At 40.3% G+C, this 10,362-nt stretch overlaps 1 non-coding gene across 1 annotated transcript; it reads right to left on the bottom strand.

Moving 5' to 3' along the window:
- Positions 1-6,928: 6,928 nt before the first annotated feature.
- Positions 6,929-7,022, bottom strand: trnai-uau (transfer RNA isoleucine (anticodon UAU)). The gene is made up of 2 exons: positions 6,985-7,022; positions 6,929-6,964 (listed from the first exon to the last, which is right to left on the bottom strand). It is a non-coding gene; the product is annotated as a tRNA-Ile (tRNA).
- Between the last annotated feature and the right edge of the window lie 3,340 nt (positions 7,023-10,362).

Here is a 10,362-nt window from a genome sequence, read left to right as displayed (position 1 = left end):
AACATTTCCTACTTTGACTCAATCGTTGTCATCACTCCTTTCCACTTTTCCTACCCCTTATCACAAACATTTTCTGGGTTGAAAAGGAAAGAAAACCTACAAAATCACATTTAAATGAGATGTGGTCCCTCAAACGCAAGTGGGACGGAGCCGATTGACTGAACAGGAAGAAGAGATCGAGCAGGGCCCAATAACCACCTACTATTGAGGCGTGCAATTGACTCTCCGGTTCTTCTTCTTAGCGTTATTTTGCCAAGGCAAATGCTTGCGACACACTAAAAACGATTCCATGACCCACTTATGGGTCCTGACCCCCAGTTCAGAAACAACGATCTTAAATATTTAATTTGTGATCATGCGGAATTAGTTAGTGTGCTGAGAAATTACCCCATTATTGCCTAGGCAGGGCTCATATCTGAAGGGCGGAGTGATGCTGTACACCGAAAGCAACGGCGACCAGAAGATGGAGGCGCTGTATCTGAGTCAGATCAGGAGGCTTCTCCTGCTACTGGTAACCATGGAACCGAGTACTATCTGTTCCATGTGGGGACGCAAGCCCCTCCCAAAAAAACAGTTTGCAGAGGGATGGGCGCCGCCAGGCTGTACCCGAGGCACAGCGTTGTTCGCCGTGTGAATGTGTAAAAAGGTTTACTTGAAATGTGTCTGCGAAGCTGCACCTTTTTCGCACCGGGGAGGCCCTGATACATAGAAGGGAGCGCTCTCATGATAAAAAAATGGCTCGAGTCATGTTTTTTCTTGGAACAGCTGCACCCTCTGCATTTTTGAACGTTGATCTTTCGCCTGTTTTGTCACATTGACTCATACCTGCAATCGCTTGGTCAGGCCATAACACACATAAGAACAATGTTCAAACTGTTGTCATTGACGTCTGTAATTCGATGCAGAGGATAAAGATAATTGGAGTGAATTTTGTTTTCGATATCCAACTTTGCCTGAGGGGATAAAGAGCTTTAGCATAAATGTTATACAATTGTAGCGAATATGGGTGGTAAATGAATTATTCTCATAAACAATTTATTGACCAATTGAATTAAAGAGCCAAGTATATTCTTTTCAAAACTCGTATCGCTTTTTCGAGCACCACATAAGTTTTTAGAGCATTATGTCAGAAAAACGGATGAAAAACCTTGTTTATTTATCCTGAAGGCTGGGTACACACAATTCTTTTTACCATTTTTGATAGTTCAATATACTGTACTTCAATAAAGACACACACACTCTTTGATTTATGGATCATCTACTGGAGAAGCTGGAATAGGACACAAAACAATAATAAGAAAATAAAATAAAGACAACTTGTAGTCGAGAAGTTAAACTAGCACCATTTGGATAGACAACAAAGTTGGTTTGATTATTACGTTATTGTTTTTGATAGAATTCCCCATTTTTCGTCACACCAAAAGCAATACCTAGCAACAACGAGATGGTCTGCGAAGTTCTGCTTTGATGAAGATGATGGCCCAGTCTTAATGTCCTCGTCTGTAGAGCGATGAGGAATCCTGGTAGGCTCGAGAGCTGGTTGGGACGAGAACCACAAGATGCAGGGGGTTGAAACAGAGGTTGACTGCTTGTGGCTTGAGGCTTTTCTGAGGTTGCTAACTTTGTCTCACCGGTTTGGTCGCTAGCCTGATCAGGCCTGGCTGCTGACTTCTCTGGCTGCCCGTTGAGCAGAGACTTGGTTAGGACCGCCTTGGTCCAGTTCCTCCTGGCCAAAATCAGACTGCCCTTGCGAGGTGAGACGTGTGCCAGTTCTCAGTTCCCGTCTCCTGTGAGGGGCGGACCCCCTGTGGTGGAGTTGTCACGGAAACCTTTGATGCGCATATGCTAGCTAAGGCCCGCCCCTCCCCAACCTCACATTCCACCAGTATCAGTCAGAAAACATATCTACAGTATGTGATTGACTTAAAACAAAATACATGTATTTACTTCACATGTTTTGACATTGTTTGATCATTTTCTGACATTACAAAACACAATTTTGACCAAACGTTGATTACTCTATACCAGTGGTGTCAAACAGGCGGCCCGCAGGCCGGATCAGACCCGCTAAGGGATTGTATCCGTCCCATGAGACAACGCTCAGAGAAGCGCAAGAGAAAAACTAGCTGCAGGTTGAAAGATGTCCACTTTATGTTGCCAAAGCCGAGTGCCTCTCACAAAAACGCTGTACTTGTATTTATCTCTTTCTCTCTCTTTTCCTCCCTTTTTCTCTCACTCTCTCTCTTTCACTCTTTGTGTCTCTCTTTGTGTCTCTCTTTTTTCTTTCTTTGTCTCTTTCTCTCTCTGTGTCCTTTTACCTTCTTTTGCTCTCTTCCTTTTCTCTCTTTCTCATTGTGATTTCTGGATTTTTCTTTTTAGTTTATCTCCGTCACAGTGGAGATGCACCTACGATGAAAATTTCAGACCCCTCCATGATTTCTAAGTGGGAGAAGTAGCAAAATAGCAGGGTGTTCAAATACTTATTGTCCTCACTGTTTATCAAATTGGGTGCCCATTGCGCTAATCTGTAAAAGCTTGAAAAAGGTTGGAGACCCCTGCTATATATCAATAGCACTAGTCGTGCGGGCAAAACTACAGACTTCTTTTTTGGTTACCGTCTCGCAAAGATAAGATTGGCGCAAATACAGCTGGTAAAAGAAGATTAAAGCTTAGAAAAACAGTATCCGCGTGTATAATGATGTCATGTTGGATATCAGCGCCGCGCGTGTGCGTGCGGTCTTATCCGTTGTCATTTTATGTTACTCCCGCCGGATTAGACTTGAGTCTTGTTAATGAAAAACTCATCAGATATCAGAACACGTCCCCAAGGAAGCGAGTGGGGCGATGAGACAGGTCAGATGAAGACCCACTTTTTTTTCCCGCCAGTGCGCATGTAAGTGTGTGCGTGTGTCAGAGACGAGTGGTATTTAATTTTCCGAGATGAGGGATTATCGGTGGCAGAATTTGATCATTCCGCTCTGATCTCGCTGGATGTTCAATCACAGCTTATCCCAAATATTAAACTCTTGTTGTCTTTTGTCCTCCTTTTTTTATCTTGCAAACACACACAAATACACGTTGCATCGGTAAAGTGGCCCGCTGAGTGTGGCGTGTGTGGGTAGACCAAAGGGTGTGTAGCTATTGGGGGGTAGTTCTAAGCTGGTCCGGTTTAAGTACTCGCCGTTCCACCTTATAATGTCAAGCTGGAAACCTAACCCTAAAAATAAAATTCAGCTTCTCATGTGTATTGAATGAAAGGGTTGTGCAGTTTAAGGCAGAGATAGTAGAATATGTTTACAAATTACAAACAAAAGGACCAGCAAAATGAACCTAATATGTAAGCCTCCGTCGCATATACGGTAAGCGACCCCCTTAAACTTCTTTAAGACAGCCACATGCTAAAAGACGTCTTTACCCAAAATACAAAAAAAAATGTGTACCAGAACAGCACTAATTACCTAATTGTGTAGATAAGGATCAATATACTGGTAAAAAAAAGCTACAACTATAACATTTTAGGCATATTCTGTACCTTCAAGCAGACATGTTCTGGTATATTCCAACTATTTCCTTCTTTCTCTTGATCGTTGTTGTCAGTTTTCCACTTTTCCTTCCCACTAACTTTCTTGGGCAGATAAAGGTAATAAAACAAACAAATTCACAATAAAATGAGATATGGTCCCTCTCAAACACAATTGAAACAATACCGATTTACTGAAAAGGAAGAAGATATCGAGCAGGGTATTAACCCCATCCTAGAAATATAACATTTTAGGCATTTTTTGTAACCTCTAGCAGTGCTTCAATGGCAGACATATTGGGGTATTTTGCAACTAGTTCCTTGTTCCACTCGATTGTTGTCACTGTTTTTTCACTTTTCCTTCCCACTAACTTTTTTGGGGGCTCATTATTATGGACAGATAAAGGAAATCAAACAACAAAATCCCAATAAAATGAGATGCGGTCCCTCGAACAACATTGGGACTGCGTCGGTTGAAGGAAGAAGATATCGAGCAGGGCATTATCTTCATCCGAGAAATATAACATTGTAGGCATTCTTTTGTAACTTCAAGCAGAGATATTTTGCAACCATTTCCTTCTTTCACTCGATCGTTATTTTCACTGTTTTCCACTTTTCCTCCCCACTAACTTTCTTGGACCCATTATTACAGATAAAGGAAATAATACAAACAAAATCACAATAAAATGAGATGTGGTACAGGGACATTGCCGATTGACTGAAGAGAAAGAAGATATCGAGGAGGGCTTTATCCCCATCCCAGAAATATAACATTTTAGGCATTTTTTGTAACTTCAAGCAGTGCTTCAATGGCAGAGATATTTTGGTATTTTGCAACGATTTACTTGTTCCACTTGATCGTTATTGTCACTGTTTTCCACCTTTCCTTCCCCTTATCACTAATTTCCAATTATGCTGGGCAGAAAAAAGGAAATAAAACAAACAAAATCACAATAAAATGAGATGTGGTCCCTCAAAAACAGTTGGCACGGCGCCGGTTGACTGAACAGGAAGAAGATATCGAGAAGGGCATTATCCCCATCCCAGAAATATAAAATTTTAGGCATTTTTTTGTAACTTCTAGCAGTGCTTCAATGGCAGACATATTTTGGTATTTTGGAGGAGGAAATAAAACAAACAAAATTCCCCCAAAATGAGATGTGGTCCTTTGAACACAATTCAAACAGGAAGAATGTATTGAGCAGGTTATTATCCCCTTCTTCTGTCTAATTGACCCTCCGTTTATTTCTTCTTCATCGCATTATTCTGCCAGGGAAAAGGCTCGCGAACCATTGAATACTGCTCCGCGACCCACTTTTGGCTCCCGACCCCCCCAGCTGAGAAACACCAGTATCGGGCGGTGGTCTTTTCGGTTGGGCTATCTCCAAAACTGAAGAGTAAATTAAAAAAAAAGTGGTTTGTGTAATCCGGAACGCGCTGGGAAACGTGACACACACCCTGCTGTTAAATGCCCCCGTGACCGGATGAGAGGAGGTTTGGGGAGGATTGCGCTTGGGGGTAAAGAAGGGGCCCTGGGCTGCATCTGCACTCTCATTTTCAGCCCACCGCCAAGACATCTGGGTCACTTCATTACTGAAATCTTCTGCTTGTTCATTCCCAGCTTTGCTAGGGTTTATTGTTACTCACACACATAAGGCATTCGACAGATGACAGGGCCGAAGACATGATAAAGGACTCTTCTCACCCAAGACTCCACCAGTAGTAGGCGCTACAGGTCTCTAAAAACGTTCTTGAGACAGCTCCTTCCCCAGGGGCCATCACCACCCTAAACAAGCATGCATAAAAGCAAAAAATATGTATAGTGCCAGTTGTATTTGTCAAGAACCAGAAGAGGATCAGGACCCATTCGCGTGAAGTTCTCACACAAGCCTTTATTTGTGGGGAGTCATGCACGTTAGGCAGCCGGTCTGGCGTGGAAAGACAGGAAGCCAGAGACCGACGAGATCAATTCCAATTGCCCGAGTTGATATTGGACAGATGGGGTCGATACTGAACAGGACGGGACAGACAAGATAGATAATGAATCAGGATTTCGAAAATAAACAGGAGAAACTAGACGGGAACAAAAACAGGAGAAAATAATAAACAGGACAAAAACAGACGGAAACAAAACTGGAACCCGAAATAAAACAGGACAAAAATAAACGGGAACAATACCGGACTGGAAATCCCAACAGGAAAACAGGACCGAGTCAGAATTTACGTCTTGTGGGGCAGAAGTTCGTTTGACGGACTGACAAGGGAAGCGTGACAGCGCTGAGCTTAGAATAGACAGAAAGCCAATCTGTTAACGAGCCGCAGCTGGCGCCAAACGGGCGGGGCCAATTGTGCGCCATGGCAACCGTGACAGTAATGTTATTATACTTAAGAAATTTGTAGATGATAAATATGAATGCACTATTGTTATGAATAAGTAAGTGAACCCCCTGCCTCAGGATACTCGAAGAGCAAACAATTTAAGTCAGGTGACTCCATGATTTAATGAGGATATCATGCAAATGATAACAGGAAGGGGAAGGAATAAGTAAGCAAGTCCCCTTCCTAAGGAGACTTAAAGAGCGATCGAAACAAATTTTCACCAAACAATGTTAAGTCAGTTTCCGAAATCTAAATAAGAATAGCATGCAAAGGATGACAGAAGGGGGAGGAATAAGTAACAATTTTTACTCCATTATCAACTGTAATACTTTATACACACATGGAAAAAAAGAAATAGTTGCTGTTTGTGACGTCTCTACATTTTCTCCCACACTGCTGAGCTCTTTACCACGGTTAGGTTACCATCTAGCGGTAAATGAATGTCATTACAACAACAAAACAGTTTTTAAATGCTCTATTGAACAAAACGCATAAAGACAAAATAATCCAAATAACAAGAAAAATTAACATGAAACAGATAAGTTACATAAAAATACTAAATTTGTTTACAAATATGACTCGTTTAAATGCCCCCTGGTTGGGAGTAAGCTTTATGGGCAAAAAGAAGGGCGAAAATTTGCAGTATATATATTTTTTAAATATATGATTATCAATTGATAATAAATCTGAATACTCCTTAATGTTTATTCAAATTGTTTATAAAAACCTTAAAACGAATCATTAATGCGTAAAAACGGGCTTTTAAAATGAAAAGCCATGGAAATACAAAAGGGAAAAATGACGTTTTGAAATAAAAAGCGAACTTTTGTTGTTTTTCATAAAACCATGACAATCATGTAAACGTTATTCATAACATTTCAAGTAAAATATATTGGCTTTTTATTTAAAATGGCAATATTAATTAGTTTTTGAGGAATTTTCGTTCTTATCACTTTAATTAATTGTCTATTTTGTGAACTGAATTCCGACCCTCTTGGGTTTCCACACAACAGGATTTTATCAAAACTGTGCTCCAGGTGAGGCTCGAACTCACAACCTCGGCATTGCTGTGCTGATTACTGTCATATAAGTACCGCGCGCTAACCGATTGCGCCACTGGAGCTATACAATTGCAGCCCGTGCCAAGGGAATCTGTGTAATATCTGGCAACCGGATATGCGATGTGGGACTACAAACGAGTGCTAAAAGGCAAAAAGAAGAATACAAACTATGAAGACTTAAAGTGACTAAAACAGTTTTCTCTCACTTTTCTGCCTAACCATTCGCAAAAAAATAAGGTAATTTTTTTTTTAAAAGACTGAATGAAAAAAGGGTAGAAAAGAAGAGAAAAGTGAAACGGGAAAAGGAAAATATGAAAAAAGTCGGACAAAAAAAGAAAAAAAAGGAGTAAAAATGAAAAATAGATTTTAGTACTTGAAATGAGCAAACCACATCCTACAGTGGAGCATTTTCGTACTAGGGACACTGTGTAATATTTGACAACCGGATATGCGAAGTGGGACTACAAATGAGTGCTAGAAGGCAAAAAGAAGAATACAAAATATGATCGTTTTTGCTCACCTTTTTGCCTAGCCTTTCGCAAAAACAGGAAAAATAAGGTAAAAGAAAAAAATGAAAAGACTAAAAGAAAAATGGATAGAAAGAAAAAAGTGAAAAGGGACAAGGAAAATATGAAAAAAGGAGGAAAGTAAAAGGAAAAAAAGGAGTAAAAATGAAAAATAGATTTTAGTACTTGAAATGAGCAAAACACATCTTACAGTGGAATATTTTCATACTATGTTCTTAATGTTTTCAGTGTTTTTTGTGTGAAAAAAAAATGAGCGTAACGAAGAAAATGAAAAAAATAAACGCAAATGTAGCGTCATTAGAGTAGTAAATACATTATTTTACCAAATACCTTATTGGCCAATCAAATTCAAAAGCCGAGTTTATACTTTTCGCAACTTGTCCCGCTTTTTTGGAGCACCACATTCGTTTTTAAATCGTTATATCAAGGAAAAAAACTATGGAAACATTTTTTTTTAACTTGGTTTTTCTAAAGGATGACTACACACAACTTTAAGTAAAATCTTTTCACCGTTTTTGATGGTTCAATCTACCTTGATCAAGAAACATACCCACTATCAGATTTATGGAGTACAGAAAAAACTTAAAGAGGACTCAAAACAAAACAAGAAAATAAAAGAAAGATTGAAGTTATATCCTAATTGGCACCATCAAGGCAGAAAACAACATTGGCTTAGTTATTAAGTTATTGTAATTTGATAAGATCCCCTTCCCTTAACGTCACACAAATAACTGGTACCATGAAATGGGCAGTGGTTCTGGCTCGATGAAGTCTGGAGACCCGGTCGAAACGTGGACCACGGAATGCTGGGTTTTGAAGCCGTCGTTGAGGTCGCTGGCTGTGTTCCACCGGCTCTGAAGCTGGCTCCAGAGTCATCTTTTTGGTCTTTTGTCAGCTCGCTGGCTTGTTTCAAGCTGAATTGCGAGGTGTGGGGGGAGTTATCACAGTGACCTTTGATGTGCAGATGCGAGATAACGCCCCACCAACCTTCACTCACCCAGTATCTACCAGATAATTAAATCAATGTAATTGAAATAAACCACAGTATTCAATTTACGTGTTTGGACATTGTTTGATCAATTTCTGACATTGCACAATGGAATTCTGACCCAACGTTGAATGCGCTACACAAATTTCCTGTATTTTAAAATATGCATGTTTACATGATAGTTCATATATTTTTCCTTGCTATTTCAATCGCTGGTTCGCGCCTCGACCGAGACATACCTAATTGGTATAATGGCGGCGCCCTCTGGCTGCGGCTGCATCGACTCGCTACAACGGGTCAGGTATATCGACATTTCGTTCTGTGTACATTGTTACAAAGAATGACAATATAAAGGAAATTATTATTATTATTATTATTAATATTGTTTTTCAAAATACATGTTTTACCATGCTTAATAATACACACATCCATCTAAGATAAAACAGAAACAGAATTGTTCGGTAAAAACCCTTCGAAAACCCCGTCAGCCATGCTGAGTTCAAGCACCTAAATGAATGTAGGAAATGCTGGATTCTCGCGTGTAAAGCGATATCATCTTCCCTTAAACGTTAACCGTGTTGGGTTTTGTCTTACAACCCCCAAACGAAAATAGTCAAAAGAACAAGAGAAAAACGACCTGTACTTTGAAATGCGTCCACTTGATGTTGCCAAAGCCAGGTGCCATTCCCAAAACAATTGGAGCTGGATTTATCTCTCTTTATCACGCTCTATTTCTTTCCTTTATCTCTTTCACTGCCTCTCTATTTCTCTGTTTTCCTCTTTCATTCCGTTTTTCTCTATTTTTCCTCATTCTGTCTTTGTCTGTCTCTTTTTGTCTATTCCTCTTTCCTTCTTTCTCCCTATCCCGTTCTACTCTCTCACTATCACTTTCTTTCACTCTAACCGCTCTCTCTCTTGCTATCCCTTTGTATCTCTTGCTATCACTTTCTCTCGCTCTATTCTTTTGCTATCCCTTTCGCTCTCTTTATTGCTGCGTTTCTCTTCTCTCTCTAATTCTCTCTTTTTTTTTCTTTCTCTAGTTCCTGTGTATCTCCCTCTTTCTTTCTCTCTCGTTCCATCCCTTTCTTTTCTCTTTCTCTCTTTATATGGAAACATGTTAGCCCGGAGAGGAATGGGCACCACCAGGCTGCACTCTCTCACACTCTTTCCAACACACTCTCTCTCTGACTCTCTTTCTCTATGACTCTCTCTCTATTACTCTATGACTCTCTCCATTACTCTTTCTCTGCCTCTCTACTACTACGTCTCTCTCTCTACCTCTAAAACTCCCTCTTTCTCTCTCTCTACGACTCTACCTCTATGACTCCTTCTCTCTCTCTCTCTACCTCGATGACTCTCTCTACCTCTACGACTCTCTCTACCTCTATGACACCCTCTCTCTACCCCTATGACTCTCTACCTCTATGACACCCTCTCTCTACCCCTATGGCTCTCTACCTCTACAACTCTCTCTCTCTCTCTACCTCTATGACTCTCTACCTCTCACTCTCTCTTTCTCTCTACCCCTATGACTGTCTACCTCTATGACTCTAACCCTCTCTCTCTCTTTCTACCCATTATATGTATTTAATCCTTTCCCAACCAATTTTTCAGCTCTTTCTGAGTTTAACATTAAACTACCACGTAAGAAAAATAGCGGTCATAAGGTAGGAGAAGAAGAAAAACTCGGAAATTCTAGTGTCGATCCAGTGATGGTGATAGGGAGATAGCAAAAGTTCACACTTTTTTTCAACAGCAATCTCATATGAAGAAATGTAACACTTTTCCTCAGCTAAAAAAAACCCCTTCCATGTATGAACAAGTATGTGAGACTTTTGTAATTTCCCACATTTCCGCAAGAAATCCCCCTCAAATGTCATCTGACCT

This window comes from Urocampus carinirostris, chromosome 19 (genome assembly GCF_059441175.1).
Source record: "Urocampus carinirostris isolate Australia breed hairy pipefish chromosome 19, RoL_Ucar_1.0, whole genome shotgun sequence".
Classification (NCBI taxonomy): Eukaryota; Metazoa; Chordata; class Actinopteri; order Syngnathiformes; family Syngnathidae; genus Urocampus; species Urocampus carinirostris.
Note: the sequence above shows the minus strand (reverse complement) of the source record. Positions and strands in the feature narration are given on the sequence as shown.